Consider the following 21,474-nt stretch of genomic DNA (forward strand, 5'->3'; position numbering starts at 1 on the left):
AATTTATCAGACATGTTTTCATTAGATAGTTCTTCTACGACTTGCTCTTGGTAGGTTGTCTCATTGGTCTTCTAGACAGTTTATTTTCTTCTATTCAAGGATTGTTTTAGGTTGTTTTTTGGTTCATTGATTTGATTCATGGTCATCCTCAATTCTAGTATCTAATTCTCAATAGTCCTATCCAACCTATACTTATCCACGATTATGATATTTTACTCTCAGATGGTGATACCTTCAATCAAGAGAACTACACTCTGATACCAATTGTTAAGAGTTTACTTATAAGACTATTAAGTCCACCTTTTTAAAGGATTTAGGAAACAACTATATTGGTTAAACAATAGAAACAATGATCTTTACAATAGAAACTTACTTTTCTTGATTAGTTCCCTCTTCTTCTTAGTTATTATCACTTTGTTGTGATAGATCTACAATTCATTCCAACTTTGTATTTTTCTATGATCTCTCTGACCTCTATACTTGACCTTGATCTCTTCCTCACTTTAATAATTCCTTCAGCAATAATTCTCCAACAACAACTTTAAAACTATTCTCAACTACTCCTTTTATAGTTTTCTTTTGTCATTTCATAGCTTGACCTAATTAGGGTTTTAGAACTTTATGGAACTATTCTTTGACCATGATCAATGGTTCTAAAAGAATCCATCTTTTCCTACCTTTAAATATTTATTTTCATTGGTCCTTTCAACCTTGTGATCATGAATAATCAATTCACATTCTTCAATGAAATCTTTTCAAATCTTTACCTCGATTCATGTAAACTATTTTCCTTGCTCAACAGAATTGTGTTGCATTAGAATATGTGCCAATTCAAACTCTGATGTCATCTTTGTATCACTTGGTAGATACATTAATCTTCCTTCCTGACACTTAAGTAAACATTTCATCGACATCCTCTGTGTAGCTTGATAGCTCTGACTTCTCTACAGCTTGGTATAAGTTGAATTAGTTGATGAGTGTTTGAGCTTGGGTATGCTTAATAATATTCACTTATCTCCTCCATAACTCAATCAGTATGATAGATCGGTTGCTATGCACATTTTGACACTAATAGGAAATATGATTCCTTGTAGAAATAACAATCTATTGATAATAATGATAATGGAAATAAATATTTTGCACCTCCTAATCAAAATCTCCAAATCTATATCAGTCCTTTACCTCAACACACTACTTATACAATTTTTCAACCTTCCTTTTTTGCTCCTACTTTGACAATTGCTTATAATACCTTACATAAAGAGAATGATCATACTTTTAATGCTATGGAATGTGTTCCTCAACCTCCACTTCCACCTAAGAATAAAGTTCCATCTAAATCTCATGATCAACCTAAACCTAAGCTTAAAGAGTGCTAGAGACCTTCCTATTTCATTTTATAGTTCTAATATTTTCAAGGCTCTTGATGGTGCTCTTTATAGTGTTGTATGTGTGAAAACCTAATCTATTGGGAGCATGCATAAACAAGCAAACATTAGTAGCATGTGCATTTGAAGATTCAAATAAGATTTAAAAAACTACTAATTCTGCTTGAGTTTTAAAAACTATGCAACCAACATGTTAGAGTCCTCATGCAACCTCAAAGCAGATCAACAAGGGCACCCATAAGAGGCCTTGTTGGTGTGCTCAAGTTGGAGGGATGTAGATGTGCTCTCCCAAACACAACTATTGAATGAATCCCAAAATGATAGATGAAAATGCAATGTGAAATATGAATCTAAACTAAGATGAGTGAATAATGCTTCAAGAGATGGATATGGAAGCAACCATTCTTGAGAGCACTCAATGGATAATAGAAATAGATGCAAGAAATAAAACTAAAAGTGCAATACTATTAGGAAAATGCAAGCATAAGTGCAAGAAATCTAACATCCACCAAAGGGTTAGTAATATGCAAAATCTCTAAGAAAGCTCTAAAATTAAACTAGCATGATAGCAATGCATATGAGGGAGATGGAAAATGCTTGAGACAAGGGCTCTATTCATAGGTTTGAGAGAGGCCTTGGGGAGATAGCATCTGTGTGGCATCCACATAGGTGCCACAAGGGAGACACATGGGCTAAGGACACAAGCCATGCAAAGGTCAATGTAAGCTTTTTTTGTGTGAAAGTGATGGCTCAAGGTTTGCTCACACATGTATGAGAAACCCTAGAGAAAGGAAAGGGGGACAAGTGTGTAAGAGTGTAAGACACCTTTGAATAAATTAATAAAATGAAAGCTTTATTGGATTTTGAGTTTCTCACATATGTGTGAGCAAACACTTAGGAGCTAAAAGGTGTTTAGAAAAGTGTTTTGGATAATTAAGTGAGATTAAGTAGTGGGTAGAATTAGAAGGATGAGAGTGATGGGTGTAGACAAGGTTTTAGGATGGGATTATAATTAAATTAAATAGGATTTAACTTAATCACAAGATTATAAAATTTAATAAAGTGGAGGGAATTAAATAAATTGAAATTTATTTAAAAGGGGATTTATGGAGCACCATGCATTAAATAAATTTAACACATTAGAGGGGATGTATTCAAATTAAATTTAAATATATTAGGGAAGTGAACCTATTTAATTAAATAAGTAGAAGAATATGAAAAATATAATTAATAAATAAATAAATAATTATAATATCACAGGAAATATTAAATAAATTAATAAAGTGTTTATGAAAATTTTAAGTGTCTACGTTTTGCCCCTCTTTGATGTGATGTCGAGATGCCATTATATCAAAGAAAAGAAAATATAGGTTGCCCCAGAAAGGATAGGAGTCTTAGGAGTCATGTCATAGTGACAACAAGGGAGGAGGGTGTCCCCTCAAGGAAATGGGGTGAAAAAGGAATATATTTTGGCCCATTTTCTCGAAAATAGACATGGGAAAAGAGAAATAAAAAGGCTTAAAAAATGACCTTGCATGATTTCTTGGTAAGATTAGAATGAAGCAAGGTGAATTGGATAATGATTAATCTAAATGCAGCTTAAACTACATGAATGCATGGGATTTAGTTGTGTTAATACGGGAGAGCATACCCTAGTTTGATATTTCAAGAGAAGTTATGCATCAAATGCTAGAGTAGCATAGATGACAAGATTCCTTTGCATGGACTAGACTCGAATGCAAAGTAGAGACTTTAGGAACATAGATGTAGGTTTCATAGTCATGAGGGAACAAATGACATATATGCATTGGAGAGGTCTAGGCACACCCAAATTCTTTTTTAGGGATCTTGGTGGACAGTGTGCTAACCAAACACCCCCAGTGAGCAATGCATAACTATAACTTGAAAATTGATAGAGGTGTGCTAAAGAATCATGAAAATATATCATATCAAAAAATGACACTTGTAATCAAGTAAATCATTCAAATGATACCAAGATATTGAAGATCGAGGAAAACTTGAGAAGACTATCACTAATGCAAAAAGATAAATTCAACAAAAAGACCTTATGACCAAGTAGTTATTCAGTCCATAGCTCTTGCCATGAACTTTACTCTGATGGTGAATCTGTAAAGCCTGCGTAGGAAATATTCATCCTGTAAGGTGAAAATTAATTGTTTGATTGAATTGTATTGAAATGTTAGTGATTGTTCACTGGAAATTGTGTGAAAGGAACAAGGTTCTCAAACCATTTAGTCTAAGTGTGAATTTGTGTAAGTTTGTTTGCAATCATTATTTTGATAAGCTCAGGTTGATGGGCTGAAGCTCAACATCACATGATTAGATGATGAATAGAAGAATTTGGATAAGATGTGATAAGATAATGGATTAATTGAATTGGAATGGAAGAGGAATGTGAGAGAGAAAGTAATAAATGTTCTCTAGAGGAAAGTTTGTTTAATGGAAGGCTAGAAATTTGATCAAGGTATATGCAAATGGATGGAAAAATTAAGCAATTAATTATGGAAAATGAATTTTATGAAAGGATCAAAATAAGGGAATTTTATTAGAGTATAGGATAAATGAATTGATTGAATTGATGAAAATGACTAGACTAGGACCATTGACAAGGGAGATCCAAGGAACGGTAAATGGATGAGAAGGGTGGGGATATCTGAATGGTAAAAGAATATGGGGACCAAAAGATTTAGTAGCGGACAATGAGGAGCCAAGGACCATGTTTCAAAGGAGCTAAAATGCCCCATACCAAGTATAGGAAAAATGGAAGGAAATATGGTGGGAAAGGATGAATGAACATGGAAATATGGTGTGAAGGTTATTGTATGGAGGAAGTGAAGGCATCTGTTCTTCCAAAGCATGTATGACCATTTTGTTGTTGTGCCTCTAGTGTTGATCATGAGCATAGGCCTAAAAGTAGAATGAATAAGGGATATGGGAGGGAGGGTATGGAATAGGGATAATGATATGAAGAGTATGGATGAAATGTGAGACATGAAATGGACGAGAGTATGTAGGATAATGGATGGATAATGTGCAAGGGATATGTCAAGTGAGCATGGATGGATGGAAAGAAAATGATAGTCAAGATTAAAGATAGACAAGGATGATGAATGGTAGAGAGGAATATGGAAGATATGTAAGGTAGTGTGGTATGGATGAAGCTTGCCCCCAGTGTAGAGTGCAAGTGGAAGGATAAATGAATGGTTGGATAAGTGGATTTGGATGATATTGGATACAAAGGGAGGACTCAAGAATTTAGATACATGGATGATATCCCTTGATATTTATTTATCTTTCTTTGTTATTTTCAAGGAATTTTGACTATTTTCTCATACATGTTGGTAGGATAGTGAAAAGAAGGATGAAATGGATTGGGAAATGACAGTCAAGGACTTATGAAAAAGTTTGGATTAAGGGGGTGGAATGGTTGGGAGTAAGACATGGTTGATGGATGCTAGGTTGGAAGACTTGTGAATGAGTGGATGAAGGAGGTGGAAAATTGTCATTGGCACTCACTTTGAAGGGTGATGGAAAGGTGGAAATTTCAGAGCATGTGTAGGAGAAAGTTTGGATTTTGGGATATAGGACTCAAAATGGATGAAGGAGTCGATGTATTTAGGATGGTGGATATATAATAACCCAAAATGGATTTGGAAAATGGAAGCTTGGATGATTTAATGAGGGAAGCCTTTGAATAGCAAGATTGGGTGACATTTTGAAGTTTTCTTTGAGATTCATTGCTTCATTAAGTAGCTTTGGAATCCACATAATTTATGCATTTTTTTATTTTGACCCTTTGTGGCCTTCTGATTTTTTCTTTCTTCTCGAACATATTTTTCTTTTCTTGAACATGTCTTTTAGAGAGGACATGTCGATCCTTCAATTTTTTGCAGATTTTTGGCTTGATTCACTTTATCTTTGGCATTGACCATGATATGGGTGCATGAAGATAAATAGTATGGAGAGATAGTGGATGAAATTATGGAGGGTGAACATTGGAAGGAATTTAGGGATGTGTGACTTTGCTGATCTTCATTAGAAGTGTGAGGGGATGAAGTGGAAAAATTGGATATGGTGGATGGATGTAGTATGTAAGGACCCAAAATGGATGGAAGGGATGAAGGGTTTTTCTTTGGAACATAAGGATCCAAAATAGATGGAAATGAGGAAGGAATAGGAATATGGATATAAGGGCCCAAAATGGACTTGGAATATGGATGATGGGAACATTTAGGTTTGGATGGAGGAATTTTGGATTTGGAAGGAGTTGAAGGTGTACCGACATCTTGAGACATTATTTATTCAATGGGATACTTATAATTTTCAATACAAGATGTGAGTCCATGTAGATAGGTTTCATGAGTGGATTAGATAGGTGTGATAGGATCATGTGGAGGATTAGTATCATGAGAGGAACCATGAGGGATAATAGGATCATGAGATGGATTGGAATCATGAAATGCACATGAAGGGGGACTTTGATCTTGAGTTATAAGAGAATTATGTGGTGGAATAATTGGATCATGAGATGTAATAAAATCATATAATGGAGTGGAGGCAATGGAACCATGAGATGGAGTGATTTGATCTTGATATGGAGGAGTATTAGTGGATGGAGTGGAAGGAGCATCTTCATGAAGTGGAGGATCTTTGGATGCTAACTCTTGAGATGGAATGGAATCAATAATGTACGTAGTACATGTAATGTCTTGATATTGATTAGGAAGGGGATCATGAGATGGACTAAGAGGGATAAATTGATCTTGAGGGATAAGGGAATAATGGGGTGGAGGAATGCTCAAATCTAGAGGAGAAAAGGAATCCATAATGACATGCTTTGGAGGAAGGTCTTGAGATAGAATTGGGTGTATGACTTTATGTGATTGGATCACTTTATTTTTAGTTTTGTACTTAGACAAGGTTTCTAGTGAGATAAACCTATTACAAGGTGGCAGTGATGTTGATTTTGGAGGATTAGGATTGTGTGAAGGTGGAGGTATGAGTAGGGGATTAGGATGATGGTTTTGGACATTAAGGTCAAAGTATGAGAAATTACATGGAGGATTTGGGTTGGATGGGACATGAGGACTATGGTCTTCAAAACATGGGGGAAGAGGACATTTGGAAGGTAGATTTTTGCTTTGATTTGCTAGGCTCAAGATAGAATTCTTAAGTTCCTCAATTTCTTTGGCAATGGCATTTCTATTTGAGGAATTATGCTAGCTATGATTGGAATCGTATGTGGTTGAAGGTTAATGAGGTGGATTTCCCTTGTCAAAGGTAGAAGAATAATGAACATGAGATGGATTAGAATTAGATATGAATTTTTGAGGATTGAATTGATATGAGGTTTGTGCTAGAGGTGTGACTTCCTATTGCCTTTGAAGATCTTCAACTGTTTGGTTAAGCCAATTTTTACCCATGGAACTTAGATGAGGGGTGATGAAAGATTTGATGATGGATGAAATATGACCTAAGGACTAAGAGCAATTTTGGACTTTGTGTGTATTTGATTTGGATTGGATTTGACTTGATACTAATTGGATATGATTTAATTTGATTTGATATTGGATGAAGGTTTGAGATAACCTTGATAAGATTTGGGTCATTCAAGATAACTAGGATTAAAGTACAAGGATTATGATGGTGCTCCTAAGTCCAAAGTAATTTTTTTAATGAAAATTCAATTAGAAGAATATTTGAATAGATGAAGAAAGATTGATTGATTTTGGATTGAGAATGTAAATGGATTGACTTAGGAATTGATTAGAAAAGAATGAATTTGACAAGAGATTGGATTAAGAATCATTAGTATGAAGCATTGGATGAGGGAATTGGATCCCATTGTGGATTATGAATCATGAGTAGGATGAAGATTAGGGATTTTATTGAATGATTAAGAAGATGAGGTAATGATTAGGAGGATTTGAGATTTTGAGGAATGACTTGAATGGTTAAGACAAGAGATGCATGATGGTGATGAATTTGATGGATAAAAGAAGTGATGTTTAAAACTAGACCTTCTTTTGTAATTTTGAAATGTTTTTGGATTTTGAACTTTTATGACGTTTTTGGTTTTTTTCGAAACATAACATGCAAAGCATACAATGAAATGTATAGACAAGAAAATCTCAAATGGTGTCCCCTTCAAACGGGGAGGTTTTTTAACACTTAGCATGTCAACCACACCAACAATCCTATAAGGTTTTGACTAGGATATATAAGATCAACTAGGGGCGTCCTCGATATATGCAAGGTACTTGAGGCCCAAATTTGTAGATAAAAGAAAATAATGCCACATAGCTAGGAAGAAATGGTAACTTAAATCACCACCTTCACTTCCAAAAGGTATAAAGTTCTTTGGGGCTTAGCCAAGAGTGAAAATATTATGCTTACAAGAGAGGTGTCTTTTGATTCACCTCCCAATATTTATACTCCACTAGAACACTAGAGTTGAGGTTGTCCGAAGGGGTGATAAAATCCCCAAGCAAACCTCCTAAAAAAAGTGTAAAACAAGGCCACTTATTTCTTGTGCACTCAAGATCACCCAAATGTGTGAGAGGAGTGGATACATAAGCGGTCTTGGGTTTAAAAGACACTCATTCTTTCCTATCTTTAGGTTTTGTAATCTATTTTTGAAGACACTCATGTTTATAACATAAAATATTCTTTCCAACTTGACAACGTCATCAACATAATAAAAATTGAGAGTTCACCAACATAAGAAAATTGAGCATCGTCAACATAAGAACTTCAATAAGGAAAGAGTCAATTCCTTTATGCATTCAAGATTGAGTGAGTATTTGTTTTAAGCACCAAATCCAAATGTTCATTGCAATGTTCTTTGAACCTTAAGCATTCAAGATTTGATGTGATTTATTTTAAACCCAAATTGAAATGTGTATCATAGCATTGTTCTTTGACCTTTGTGCATTCGAGAGTGTATTTGACTTCTAAGCATCCATTCCAAAAAAATGTTTATGACTTTCCTTAAGGTATTCAAGATTGCGTTTTAACAACATTCATCCAATTGAAAGGTTTTGTTCAATTGATTGTGCATTCAAGATTGAATTTGCTTGTTTTAAGTTTAGCCATTCAAGAGTGTGTTCGATTCTTGAATTTAATTGCAACATTCATTCAAAGATAAATGATTAAGCATTCAAGTTCATTCCCAAGAACAATAAAAAATTAAAGAAACTTACAAGAAAACATAGTTAGGTGTTTCTAGAAGGCCCTCATCTATAATGCTACAACAAACAACTTGATTAGCTTCAACAAAATCCCAAAAAATGAAAGCTTAAGTATTTTAACTTTTTTAATAATTTTTTATATATGTAAATCTACTTAGAATAACCCATATCCTACGAAACCAGTAAAAGTCAATTTTCATTTTATTCTCTTTTAAATTTTTTTTTAAAAAAGAATAAAAATGCAGATGACAAAATGCAAGCACAGTTGATAAAACTTTAGAGACGATAGAATGAAGATGATAGAAGATGAAACCGTTAATACCTAATACTTATTTTGGTCGATCACAGATGACAGTAGCAAAGTGAAGATGTCAAAACTCATAGACGACAGAACTTGCAGCTGCCAAAAAAATCACAGCTGACAAAACTAGGAGTTGCCAACAAATCCTAGACACCAAAATAGTAGGTCATTGGGAAATTATAGATTAGATTCTATAGTAGAGATGCTAATTCAAAGGTGGAGATGCCAGTATAAAGGTGGAGACATGAGTTTGGAGGTGGAGACGCTAGTACAAATTTAGAGATGCCAATCTAAAGACAGAGATGCTAGTTTAGAGGTAGAGATGCTAGTTTAGAGGTAGAGATGCTAGTTTGGAGGTGGAGATGCCAGTTTACATAGTAGAGATGACACTTTACATGGTGGAGACGCTAAATAATGGAGATGAGAGCTTGTCTGCGCAGACAACAGTGCACGTGAACATAAGTCAAAATTCATAATTTTTTTCAAAAAAATTATAATTTTTAGTTTAAAATTTGAATGTTTAGAGGCATGTGGGTCCTACTGGACATGCCAAAATGTATGCATGAAAACCTAATCTATCAAGAACATGCGTAAACAAGAAAACATTTGTAGCATATGTATTTAATGATTCAAATAAGATTTAAAAAACTACTAATTCTACTTGAGTTTTAAAAAATGCAACCTCAAAGCATCTCAACAAGGGTGCCCAAAAGAGGCCTTGTTGGTGTGCTTAAGTTGGAGGGATGTAGATGTGCTCTCCCAAACACAACTATTGAATGAATCCCAAAATGATAGATGGGAATTCAATGTGAAATATGAATCTAAACTAAGATGAGTGAATAATGCTTCAAGAGATGGCTATGGAAGCAATCATTCTTGAGAGCACTCAATGGATGCAAGAAATAAAACTAAGAGTGCAATACTATCAAGAAAATGCAAGCATAAGTGCAAGAAATATAACATCTATTAGAGGGTTAGTAATATGCAAAATCTCTAAGAAAGCTCTAAAATTAAACTAGCATGATAACAATGCATATGAGGGAGATGGAAAATGCTTAAGACAAGGGCTCTATTTATATGTTTGAGAGAGGCCTTAGGGAGGTGGCATCTATGTGGCATCCACATAGGTGCCACAATGGAGACACATTGGCTAAGGACACAAGCCATGAAAAGGTCAACATAAGCATTTTTTGTGAAAGTGATGGCTCAAAGTTTGCTCACACATGTGTGAGAAACCTTGGAGAAAGGAAAGGGGGACAAGTGTGTAAGAGTGTAAGACACTTTTGAATAAATTAATAAAATGGAAGCTTTATTGGATCTTGAGTTTCTCATACATGTGTTAAAAAATACTTAGGAGCTAAAAGGTGTTTAGAAAGGTGTTAAGGATAATTAAGTGAGATTAAGTAGTGGGTAGACTTAGAAGGATGAGAGTGATGGGTGTAGACTAGGTTTTAAGATGGGATTAGGATTAAATTAAATAGGATTTAACTTAATCACAGGATTATAAAATTTAATAAAGTGGAGGGAATTAAATAAATTGAAATTTATTTAAAAGGGGATTAATGGAACACTATGCATTAAATAAATTTAACACATTAGAGGAGATGTATTCAAATTAAATTTGAATACATTAGGGAAGTGAACCTATTTAATTAAAAGGGGATTAATGGAGTACTATGCATTAAATAAATTTAAAACATTAGAGGGGATGTATTCAAATTAAATTTGAATACATTAGGGAAGTGAACCTATTTAATTAAATAAGTAGAAGAATATGACAAATATAATAAATAAATAAATAAATAATTATAATGTCATAGGAAATATTAAATAAATTAATATAGTGTTTAGGACAATTTTAAGTGTCTACAAGTGCTACTTAAATATCTAAGTATCCTTCTTATGATTATCTTATTGGTCCCACTTCCATGGTTAATTTTATTACTGAGGACATTTGTTTGCTAAGAAAAAAATTGTTATTTCTATGACTCAACTGATGCTTGGATACAGATGTGTATTGGTTTCTTGTATCCCCCTCAAGGTTCCATTTTGTTACCTATTGAACTATATGGTAAATGGTAAAATATAGTACCTTTATTGTCATTCCTACTTTTGATTAATTCTAAGTGAAGCTTGGTTTACTTTGGTTGACTACCAGACAAGCTATTGCTTCTCCTATTCATCAATGTATTAAATTTTCTTATGATGGTGAGATTAAGACAATCAATCATAGTCTTTATCATCCTTATAGGCTTGGAAATTGCGCTACTCTTGATTTATTTTGGCCTTCTATACCTACCACACCTCCTACTCCTCTCAATTATCTCTTTTAATCTTCTCAAGCTCATAAATGTTGAAGGATTACTAAGTTGAGTATACCTATGGGTGTCTCTTGTGGTACTTTTACTACACCTTCTACATCTATTTCTTCTGATTCTTTTATTTCTAGTGGTCAACCACCTCCCACATCTAGTGATCCTTCTAGTGTGGTCCCTTCTTCTAGTGTGGTTCCTCCTAGTTCCTAATCTATTGGTGTTTCTTCTGTTAACTTATCTAATGATGGTAAGGATCATATGGCTCTTGATCCTTCTTCTTTGCAACAAATTTTTGGTAAGGCTAAGTGTAACTAACATGCTCATGAATATGAAAAGAATTTCTAAGAGCATGTTGAAGCTCATATTATGCTTCTTATTAGTCCATTTTTGTAGATGAAGTTAATCATACTAATGAGATTGATAAATGTAATATTCATATTTTAGATTCTATAGCTATTGATCTTGATAAATATGATACATTAGATGATGATGAGCATGAGATTATTGATCTTGATGTTGATTTTCCTAATATGATTTCTATGCAACTTACACTTCCATCTAACCTTGAGAATAGTGAATCTCAAGGAGTCCTTTAGACTTAGCTATTGTTCTTATTGTGTTGGATGTTTCTCCTCTTGCAAGATGTCCACCTTTTCTATATACTACCAATCAAGATAGGGGAGGAGAGAAATGTTCTTGAGCGAGTGCTCTAGCATAGTATCTTTTTGTGTATTTGCATGTTGTGATATGCTTCCCTCGTATTTTTTTTCTTTATGTTTGTTTATATTTCTTTAGGTAATCCTTGTTGCTCTATTTGAACAAGGTAATAAAGGAATTGAAATGTCATATCATTCTTCTATTTATATCTCACTTCTTCTATATGTTTTTCTATGTTATGTTGTATATGTGTTAGTGTTCGTAACTATATCTTTGCATTGTCTACTTTGATTTACGACATGGTAGCATCAATTATTTTTTGTCTCCATGATGGTAGTCCAAAAAGACCCTTCTTTGTAACTCTTATGTTTATTTCTTCCATTGTATTGTAGTTCTATTTTCTTTGGAGAATGTTGATATTTCATACTTGATATAATATCTAAAGTTATCATATGATCATATCGAGCCTAAAGTTAGTAGATCTCTCTATTCTCTATATATTTTACGTGATTATTTCCCTCGATTTATCTTCACTTGGCGGCATTTGGTAGTGGAAATGTCTCTTAATGGATGTAGGTATACTTTGCTAAAGTTATTGTTCACATTAAAGTGTTAGCAATGACATTAATATGGGAACATACACTTTGATCATTCTACTTTCTATCATGGAGTAGTAAATATAGATTTTGAGTATGGCTTAGTGTACTTCATCCCTAAACACTTGGAATGATTCTTAGGTTATCCTTGAATCTATGCATTACTACTTCATCCCTTCTCTTTGCACACATCTTGTGACTCCCTTTATGTATTATGCATAATCCTAATGAATGGATTCTCCATGCACACCTTCAATTTAGGAAGTGAGCATCCTTGACTCTCTCTCTCTCTCTCTCTCTCTCTCTCTGTGTGTGTGTGTGTGCACATGTATATGCCAAATATTATATATGAGCAATGCATAAGAATTTGTTAAATATTATATATGGGAAATGCATAAGAATTTTCTAAATCTCATATATAGGTAACACATTCAAGCACAACATGCTAAGTCCCATACACAAGTAACACAATTTTAATTTTAATTTTTCTATGATTCATAATGAGATGTACATTTCTCATTAGAGAATGAGTCACACCCCTTCTCTCTCTGCTTCTTTTAGTCAATTATTTCTCTCTTATTGTGATCTTGGAGTTAGAAAAGACTCAATCCCTTAGGGGCGTGATGGATTCTTTGTCTCCTTGGTTGTGATAAAATTATATTATCTCTTGTGCTCTACTTTACCAAGAGTTTGGATTGAATCCACACTCTTGCTAAAGTGGGGGCTAAATGTACCACCTTAAATTGGAAGCACTTAAATTTAATGATGGTTTAGCACCTATTTAGTGTGAGATCATTATCTCCTTGTATCCCCCTCCTTTCCTCCCCTCTCTTCTCATTTCTCCTAGGTGGAATTAGGGTAAGACCTAATTGATCCTCTTCAATGCTCTTATTTTCATGTTGTAAAGCTAAAGGTAGTATCTAATTATTGAGGTCCACCCTTTCCCTCATCCAATCACTCAAAATATATTTTATGCATTATAATGGTCATATCTCATAAACTATATATAATTTCTAAGATCTCAGACTTGTTTTGGGAGCCTAAAGGAGTTCCTAGGGTTTTTGTCCTTGGTTGGCATAGGCATCCCTACCCTATTAGGGACACAGTACATCCCTAATAGGTTGATTGGGTATGCAGTGCATCCCTACCTGGGCCCTATCTTGGGTCCCCTTCTCAAATCTTGAGTCCATGTTTAGCCCATGTGAGAAAGTTAATTTTGACCCCTTTATAAAACCATCCATTTACTCATCCATCACTCACATGCTCAAGAAATATCTCATCTAATAATATTATCAAGCATTCAAACACACTAGAACTCAAGCATTTAAGTATTTAAGTATTCTTCAAGAAAATTCCTCCATTGAAGATCAAGGATTCAAGCAATTGAAATATTTTATCTTCAAAATATCCTTCAATCCATTCAATGTCCTTTGTTGCATCTTCTACATCCATTCATTTGCATTCTTGATCCAATCAAATTGGTAAAGAGAGCTCCTTGCATTCATTTTGAGAGATCCTACTATTGTAAGGTAAATTCATACATTTACTTTACATTTTTACAATTCAATTATTTGGGTTCAAGACTAATTCCTAAACTAGGGTATTACCAAGGAAAACCCCCTATCAACAAAAAAAAATCATTTTTATTGTAGGTTCTAGATCTTGGTTTGCTCAATACATTATAGATTTGGATACCCTTTTCATTATTTGTCATAACTGCAAAATCAGATTTAGGATTGGACATAGTTGATTAGGGATGTAGTGCACCCCCATTTTAGGAGAAAGTTGATATCACATGAAAGTTGACCTTTCCAAATAATTGTGTGTAGGGGGGAAATAGAAGTAATCTACCATAACACATTATGAAGGGGGAAGACCAAGATCCACCCCTTGGATTAGGTTTGATTGACACAAAATGAAGTATCAATGCAAAACCTAAATGTAAAATGATGAATAACATAGGTTTATTTCCCTCTGAAATGTCCCCTTTTCTGATTTGATATGGTATTTCACACCTCTAATCAGATTTTTAAAATCAAACAACTGATATCACAAAGATCCTCCAAATTTCTCAAGAAACCCCCAAATCGGGTATGCCAGAAATTGTGCCAAAAGCTTCACAGCTTCACCAATTATTAATAAATCTGAAAATGGAAATTTTTATAGAACTTTCAGCAGCATAACAGCCTACAAATTGAAATTTCCAGATCCGTATAGCCTTTACACAACAGCTCGAAAATGTAGGACCAAAACTATGCTCATCGGGCTCCCGAAATAACACAAAATATGCCCGGAAACACCACAAGAACACTAATAATCTATCTCAGAAGTTTAATCACGTCCCAATATATATATTCAGATCTATTTTAACAGCTTAAAGTATAAAATACAGCAGCAACCAAAACTGATATGAAATACTCAACCGGAAACACCAAACTCTCACAAAAATACACCCGGAAACTCACAAATCTACACTGTTCAGCACAAAGGCAAACTCTGTATGAGCATGCACATGGAATGGCTTCAAACTCCCGTCCTTAGCCTTCCTGGAAACCTGCAAACTCCCGTTCTTGGGTCTCCCTGGAAACCTGCAAACTCCCGTTCTTGGGTCTCCTTCTCCACAGGTTTGGCAGCCTCTGAAGAATAACAAGGAATGAGCAAAATCAAGTTCTGGAATCCCCCCAAAATGCCTCCAAACCTCTTTAAAAAGGGAATAACTGTAACTCACGTCCAAGAGAGGTTAATGAAACATATTTTAATAATAATTATCATTTATTAGTCCAACGGTTTCCAAAGATTAACTCTCTTTTTCCGAAACATCACTTTCTTGGGCCTGCCTATCTTAGCAAAGATTATTATTTTTTAATTATTTGAAAAGGGGACATGACAAGTCCTCCCCTCCCAAACATTGCTTGTCCTCAAGCAATGGTTGAACAATAAACCAATCAATCCTCCTGGATCCCAAATGTAGTCATGAACTATACTACTACCAATTAACACAGACTCCTGCAAGATCCTCTGCAATATGACCATGAGGAATCCATAATCAAACTGGCAATTATAGCTCAACCAAACTCCAAAATCACCATTACCACAATCAAAAACCCATGAGGCATAAACTCTTAGAACATCAGAACCCAAGTAAAGTGGACAAATCAAACTACCAACATAGTAAATACCATCAACGCATCCCACTGGCCTATATGGAATGTACAATCCAACTCTGCAACAATGGTGAACCCTCTCGAATGAAACTATACCAAGTATGGAGAATCCACACACTGTACAACTCCTACAGTCAACACAACTCTGCAAATCATCGGCCACTATCTCATAACCATAACTCCCATACACTGCTGATGGTGAAAAGACATTACAAGATAACGAGTAAGAAATGGAATCCAAACCAAATTTGTCTGCCATCAACTCCTCAGCACAGGGATCAAATGCTAACTGATGTACATACCCTGCAATATAATGTTGATAAAAAGAACCAACCTCAGTCAACAGCTCACCATGAAGGAGTGATACAACCCACTGATCACCAGCTAAGTCAAGAGATGTCATAGCCAAAGGAGTAGAATCAATAACAACACCTGCTAAAGCATCACTCCAAAAATCTTGCTCTAAGTCATGTATTATCAACCTGTCAATTGCAGGACCTATCACCATGTCATGCCCATCACAAATCTCATCCCGAGGCATCAAACTATCCCATAACTGATGATAAGCACTAGGAACCAAAGTACATCTCTGTACCACCATCTCATCAACATGGTCATCAAAGGGAGATAGATGAGCATACCTCACAGTGTAATGCCGATAGAATGCACCAATCTCAGTTAGTGGCTTAGACTGCAATCCAGATGTAACTAACTGTAATCGATCATTAACCAAGTTGGAACTGACTACTACCTCTGAAGACATTGCGAAGGGAGTAGTATTACTAGTAGGAACCATGCCAACTATCAGCTGACCAACATCACACATGGTCTTTGATACAACATCTCTAGTCTTCGTGCCATTAGTACTAGAGGTCACCACCATGTCAGGCACACCACAAAAATCTGCTACAGCACCCAACTCAATTGAACCTGACTCTAGTGGGAATGAACCTGATATGCCAATGTTAGTATCAAGGATGGATGCATCCCCATCTCCACTGTCTCTAACAATCTCGGCCATGGACATCCTCGGATCACCAAACACCATAGCTTGTGACTGTATAGAATCAGGTAAAGACTGTAGTCGCTCTAACTCCATGGTCACCTTAGCCAAATGAAACTGTGACTCCTTGAGAGCCAATTGTGTACTCTCAAGAATCTCAGAAGTCACCTCAAGCTGCTCAGTAAGATCACTCACCTCATCTTCCTTGGCCAACAATGCATCACATGCTGTACTGCCCCACTCCATAAGATAATCTCTGTCGGCTACCAACTGCATATAATTCTGTCTCAAAATCCGAATAGCCTCCCATAAAGAGTGGATCTCTGTCAAGGAAAGATAACTTCCTCCCTGCTCATCACTAGTAGGAGAACCCCATCCATAAACTGCTAACAACTGACGAGCAGCATCAAAATGTTGGCAAGTGATAGAAATGTCTTGGTCACTAACTCTCAACTGATTAGACAAATGATGGCACTGGCTTGACTGTCTCCTACAACCCTCCTCTGATGCACTGTCTGAAGGAGTGTCCTCAAAGTTACTAGTCTCTAGAGTATTACCATCCATATCCTGTGAATCAAATCTAAAGCTCATATCAACATATGGAGTATCAAAAACATTAGCATTGCTGTCCAACTCCTCTATACCCAAGGAAACTAAGTCTTCAAAACTGCCCATTGCATCCTTCTGGATGTCATCAATGCCAATGTGATCCTGGGACTCATCTATACACACTGCCAAATATGAAATATCATCAACACATTCCAGCAAGTATGGCCGACTGGATATATGAACAAAGCCCAACATTGGTGTATAAAAACTAATACCAACATCAGACAAGATACTGGCACAAGAAAAGACAACACCATGTAATCTGCTAATCAAATCCATGATAGCACCCAAACAAACACTGCTACCAAAAAGTGTTAAAGATCTCCAGCCAACTGAATCCCAAATGCCAATATAACAATCTCGAGTCCATATCCGTAAACTAGAATTGGCTGGTAACTCAAGCAAAATCCTGACTTGAGTAATATGACCAATACCAACTAACTCCACATACCTGTCATGATGAGATAATGTAGTGACAATACTGTCTTCACACACCTTCAGCTGGCGGGATAAATCATGTGAAGTACTACTAGCCTCAACCTCATGTGACGAAGCATCTAACTGTGCCTGGTACTCTCTCTCAAAAAAGTCATGAATGCTCAATGTCTGCTCATCTACACCAGGTATCTCACCATCATGCACAACAACATCCTCATAATCATCATCCTTGAGGTCAAATCTATCTATCACTCTTTGACTAAAATCATCAAATGTAGTTACCTGATCATGACCTTGAGTAGTCATTCCATGATACCACCAATCATAGGCTGCATCTTCCAAGTGTAGACTTGCAATTTGAACAACATCACTCTCCTTCATGGGGTTAAGTGTGAAGAAGGTCTGTAATTTTTGTAGCCATGCTCTAGCTGAAATTTTATTTGTTCCATCAAAAGTAGGTGCTATAAACTTGCTTATTTTATTTTTGAGCTCTCTTCCACTTATGTCATGCTCCCTTCTGTACTCTTTCTTGGGCATCAAAGTGTTCATCATATCCACATATTCTCTAAAAGGAACCGAACTACGAAAGTCATCATCTAAGCCATTATAAGTAGCTCTTAATGTAATCAAGTTACCTGTAACCTCTTCCATAGGATTAATGGCTGGATTTGGTACTGGTGGCTCATCTGCAGGCAAGAAAATAGTTTTGGTTGATTTAGATGGTGTGGATTTCAGATTTCTTGGCTCCTCTGAAGTGCTCCCTTTCTCATTAATAGATGCAACTCCTTGTAGTTTTTCTGTCAATATTTGCAAAGCCTCTCTAGTTTTTGCCAAACTATCCACTGTTTGCTTCTGAGTATTTTGGATGTCTTGGAAGAATTTCTTTGCCATCTTATCTGGATCAGCCATACTTTTCCCTTCCTTGGATTTTGTACTTTTACTTTCAACTGGAGGTTTGATCAAAATTTCTTTATTCTTTTCTCGCTGCAAATATCTTTTTTCTCTTTCACTTAGTTGCATGCAACCATAAATTTTGACATGCAACTGATTAGAAGCAACATGCAACCACCAAATTCACCAAGAACTAACATGCATATGATTAGAAGTAGAATGCAACCATAAATTTTGACATGCAAGATTTGGGTAGTTATCAAAACTGACATGCAAGATCTGGGTAGTTGTCAAAACTAACATGCAAGATCTGGGTAGTTGTCAAAACTGACCTGCAACTTCTACAAACCCTCAGGCTGGCAAGATCATGGCTCTGATACCACTGAAATGTCCCCTTTTCTGATTTGATATGGTATTTCACACCTCTAATCAGATTTTTAAAATCAAACAACTGATATCACAAAGATCCTCCAAATTTCTCAAGAAACCCCCAAATCGGGTATGCCAGAAATTGTGCCAAAAGCTTCACAGCTTCACCAATTATTAATAAATCTGAAAATGGAAATTTTTATAGAACTTTCAGCAGCATAACAGCTTACAAATTGACATTTCCAGATCCGTATAGCCTTTACACAACAGCTCGAAAATGTAGGACCAAAACTATGCTCATCGGGCTCCCGAAATAGCACAAAATATGCCCGGAAACACCACAAGAACACTAATAATCTATCTCAGAAGTTTAATCACGTCCCAATATATATATTCAGATCTATTTTAACAGCTTAAAGTATAAAATACAGCAGCAACCAAAACTGATATGAAATACTCAACCGGAAACACCAAACTCTCACAAAAATACACCCGGAAACTCACAAATCTGCACTGTTCAGCACAAAGGCAAACTCTGTATGAGCATGCACATGGAATGGCTTCAAACTCCCATCCTTAGCCTTCCTGGAAACCTGCAAACTCCCATTCTTGGGTCTCCCTGGAAACCTGCAAACTCCCGTTCTTGGGTCTCCTTCTCCACAGGTTTGGCAGCCTCTGAAGAATAACAAGGAATGAGCAAAATCAAGTTCTGGAACCCCCCTAAAATGCCTCCAAACCTCTTTAAAAAGGGAATAACTGTAACTCACATCCAAGAGAGGTTAATGAAACATATTTTAATAATAATTATCATTTATTAGTCCAACGGTTTCCAAAGATTAACTCTCTTTTTCCGAAACATCACTTTCTTGGGCCTGCCTGTCTTAGCAAAGATTATTATTTTTTAATTATTTGAAAAGGGGACATGACACCCTCTCACCTCACCTTAAGAGGATTTAATCATGTTAATATGAAATATAAAACTAAGATATAAAGATATGACGAAATGATAATGTATATAGAAAATGAAAAGAGAGGAAGATAATATACCATGAAAATACAAACTTATAAATGAGTTGTTTAATGATGTCATAAACTATTATAATTTGGGATCAAGACTAAAATTTGTGAGACCGACAAAACCCAAAAATTGTTCAATGATCTATCAAGGTAAAACTAGATGATAAGGGGTGACTTGGTCACCATTGATGTGTCAGGGGTGACTCGATTGGCCCTGATAAAATGAGTGTGACATTAATTCTAATTTCACAGTTTTGTAAAAATCTAAAAAGGGTATATAGATCCGTAACTTGTTCTCCAATTTGAGATATGAAACTTGCAAAATGAAGGATTTGTTTATTTATTGGAGGGGGAGGGGGATTTTCCTTAGTCAAACCCCATTTAAGAATTAACCTTGAATTGAAGTAAAGACATAATGCTAACAAGTAGTATTGATAGATCTAACATGAAGTAATGTAAATCTGAGTATGCTCTTGAATTTGGAATGTAGGCAAGTATGTGACTACAATAGCCTCAACTCAACTTCAAAACCATAGAAAGAAAATCAAAGTAAAACCAAAACCTTCATGAATATATGTGTTTGAAATCTACCTTATGAATGCATGTAGATGAATGTAGATCTTGAGGGGATAAATGCAGAAGATGCAACAAATGATCTTGAATGTAGGAAGGGAGATATTGAATGCTAAAATGCTAGATCTTGCATAAAATCCTTCAATATCTTGAATGCATGAATCTTTGATCTTAAATAGAGAAATTTCTTAGATTCCTTGAATGCTTAAAGAACACTTGAGAACTTGAGAGCTTGAGCATGTAAATGCTTGAACATTTGATGATGAGATATTGTTATGATGAAATGGAGAAAATGGAAGGGTTTATTTAGAGCTTGGAATTGACTAACTCCCATAGACCAACCTTCCTATAAATTAACACATTCAAGGTATTCAAACATGTGACCCAAACAAATGACCCAAAATAGGGCCCAATCAGGGGTGCACTATGACCCTAATTGACCAACTAGGGGTGCACTGTGACCCTGATTAGCCAATCAGAGGTGCACTATGACCTTGATTAGCTAATCAGGGGTGCATTATGACCCTGATTGGCCAATCAGGATCACATTGTTCCCCTAACAACGAAGTCCTAGAACCTCCACGATCCCTTTGAGATCCCAAAATAGGTGTTGGATCCTGGAAATCAAGCACATAGTCGAAGATATAGTTGTTACAAAGTAGATTTTGAGTGGTTGAATGAAGGGAAAGGAGGACGTAGGAGGATAGATCCTACCTTGATCATAATGCCATGAAATAGGAGCTTTAAAGAGGATCTATTAGGTTTTACCCCAATTTCACCTAGGAGAAAGGATAGAAAAAGAAAGAAAGAAGGGAAGGTGTAAGGAGATTGATGATCTCACATTAAATAGGTGCTAAATCATCACTAAATTGGAGTGCTTCCAATTTAAGATGGTACATTTAGCCTCCACTTTATCGATAGTTTGTGTTAAACCACACTTGT

Source organism: Cupressus sempervirens, chromosome 2 (genome assembly GCF_028749045.1).
Source record: "Cupressus sempervirens isolate cs-2001-9-10 chromosome 2, ASM2874904v1, whole genome shotgun sequence".
NCBI lineage: Eukaryota > Viridiplantae > Streptophyta > Pinopsida > Cupressales > Cupressaceae > Cupressus > Cupressus sempervirens.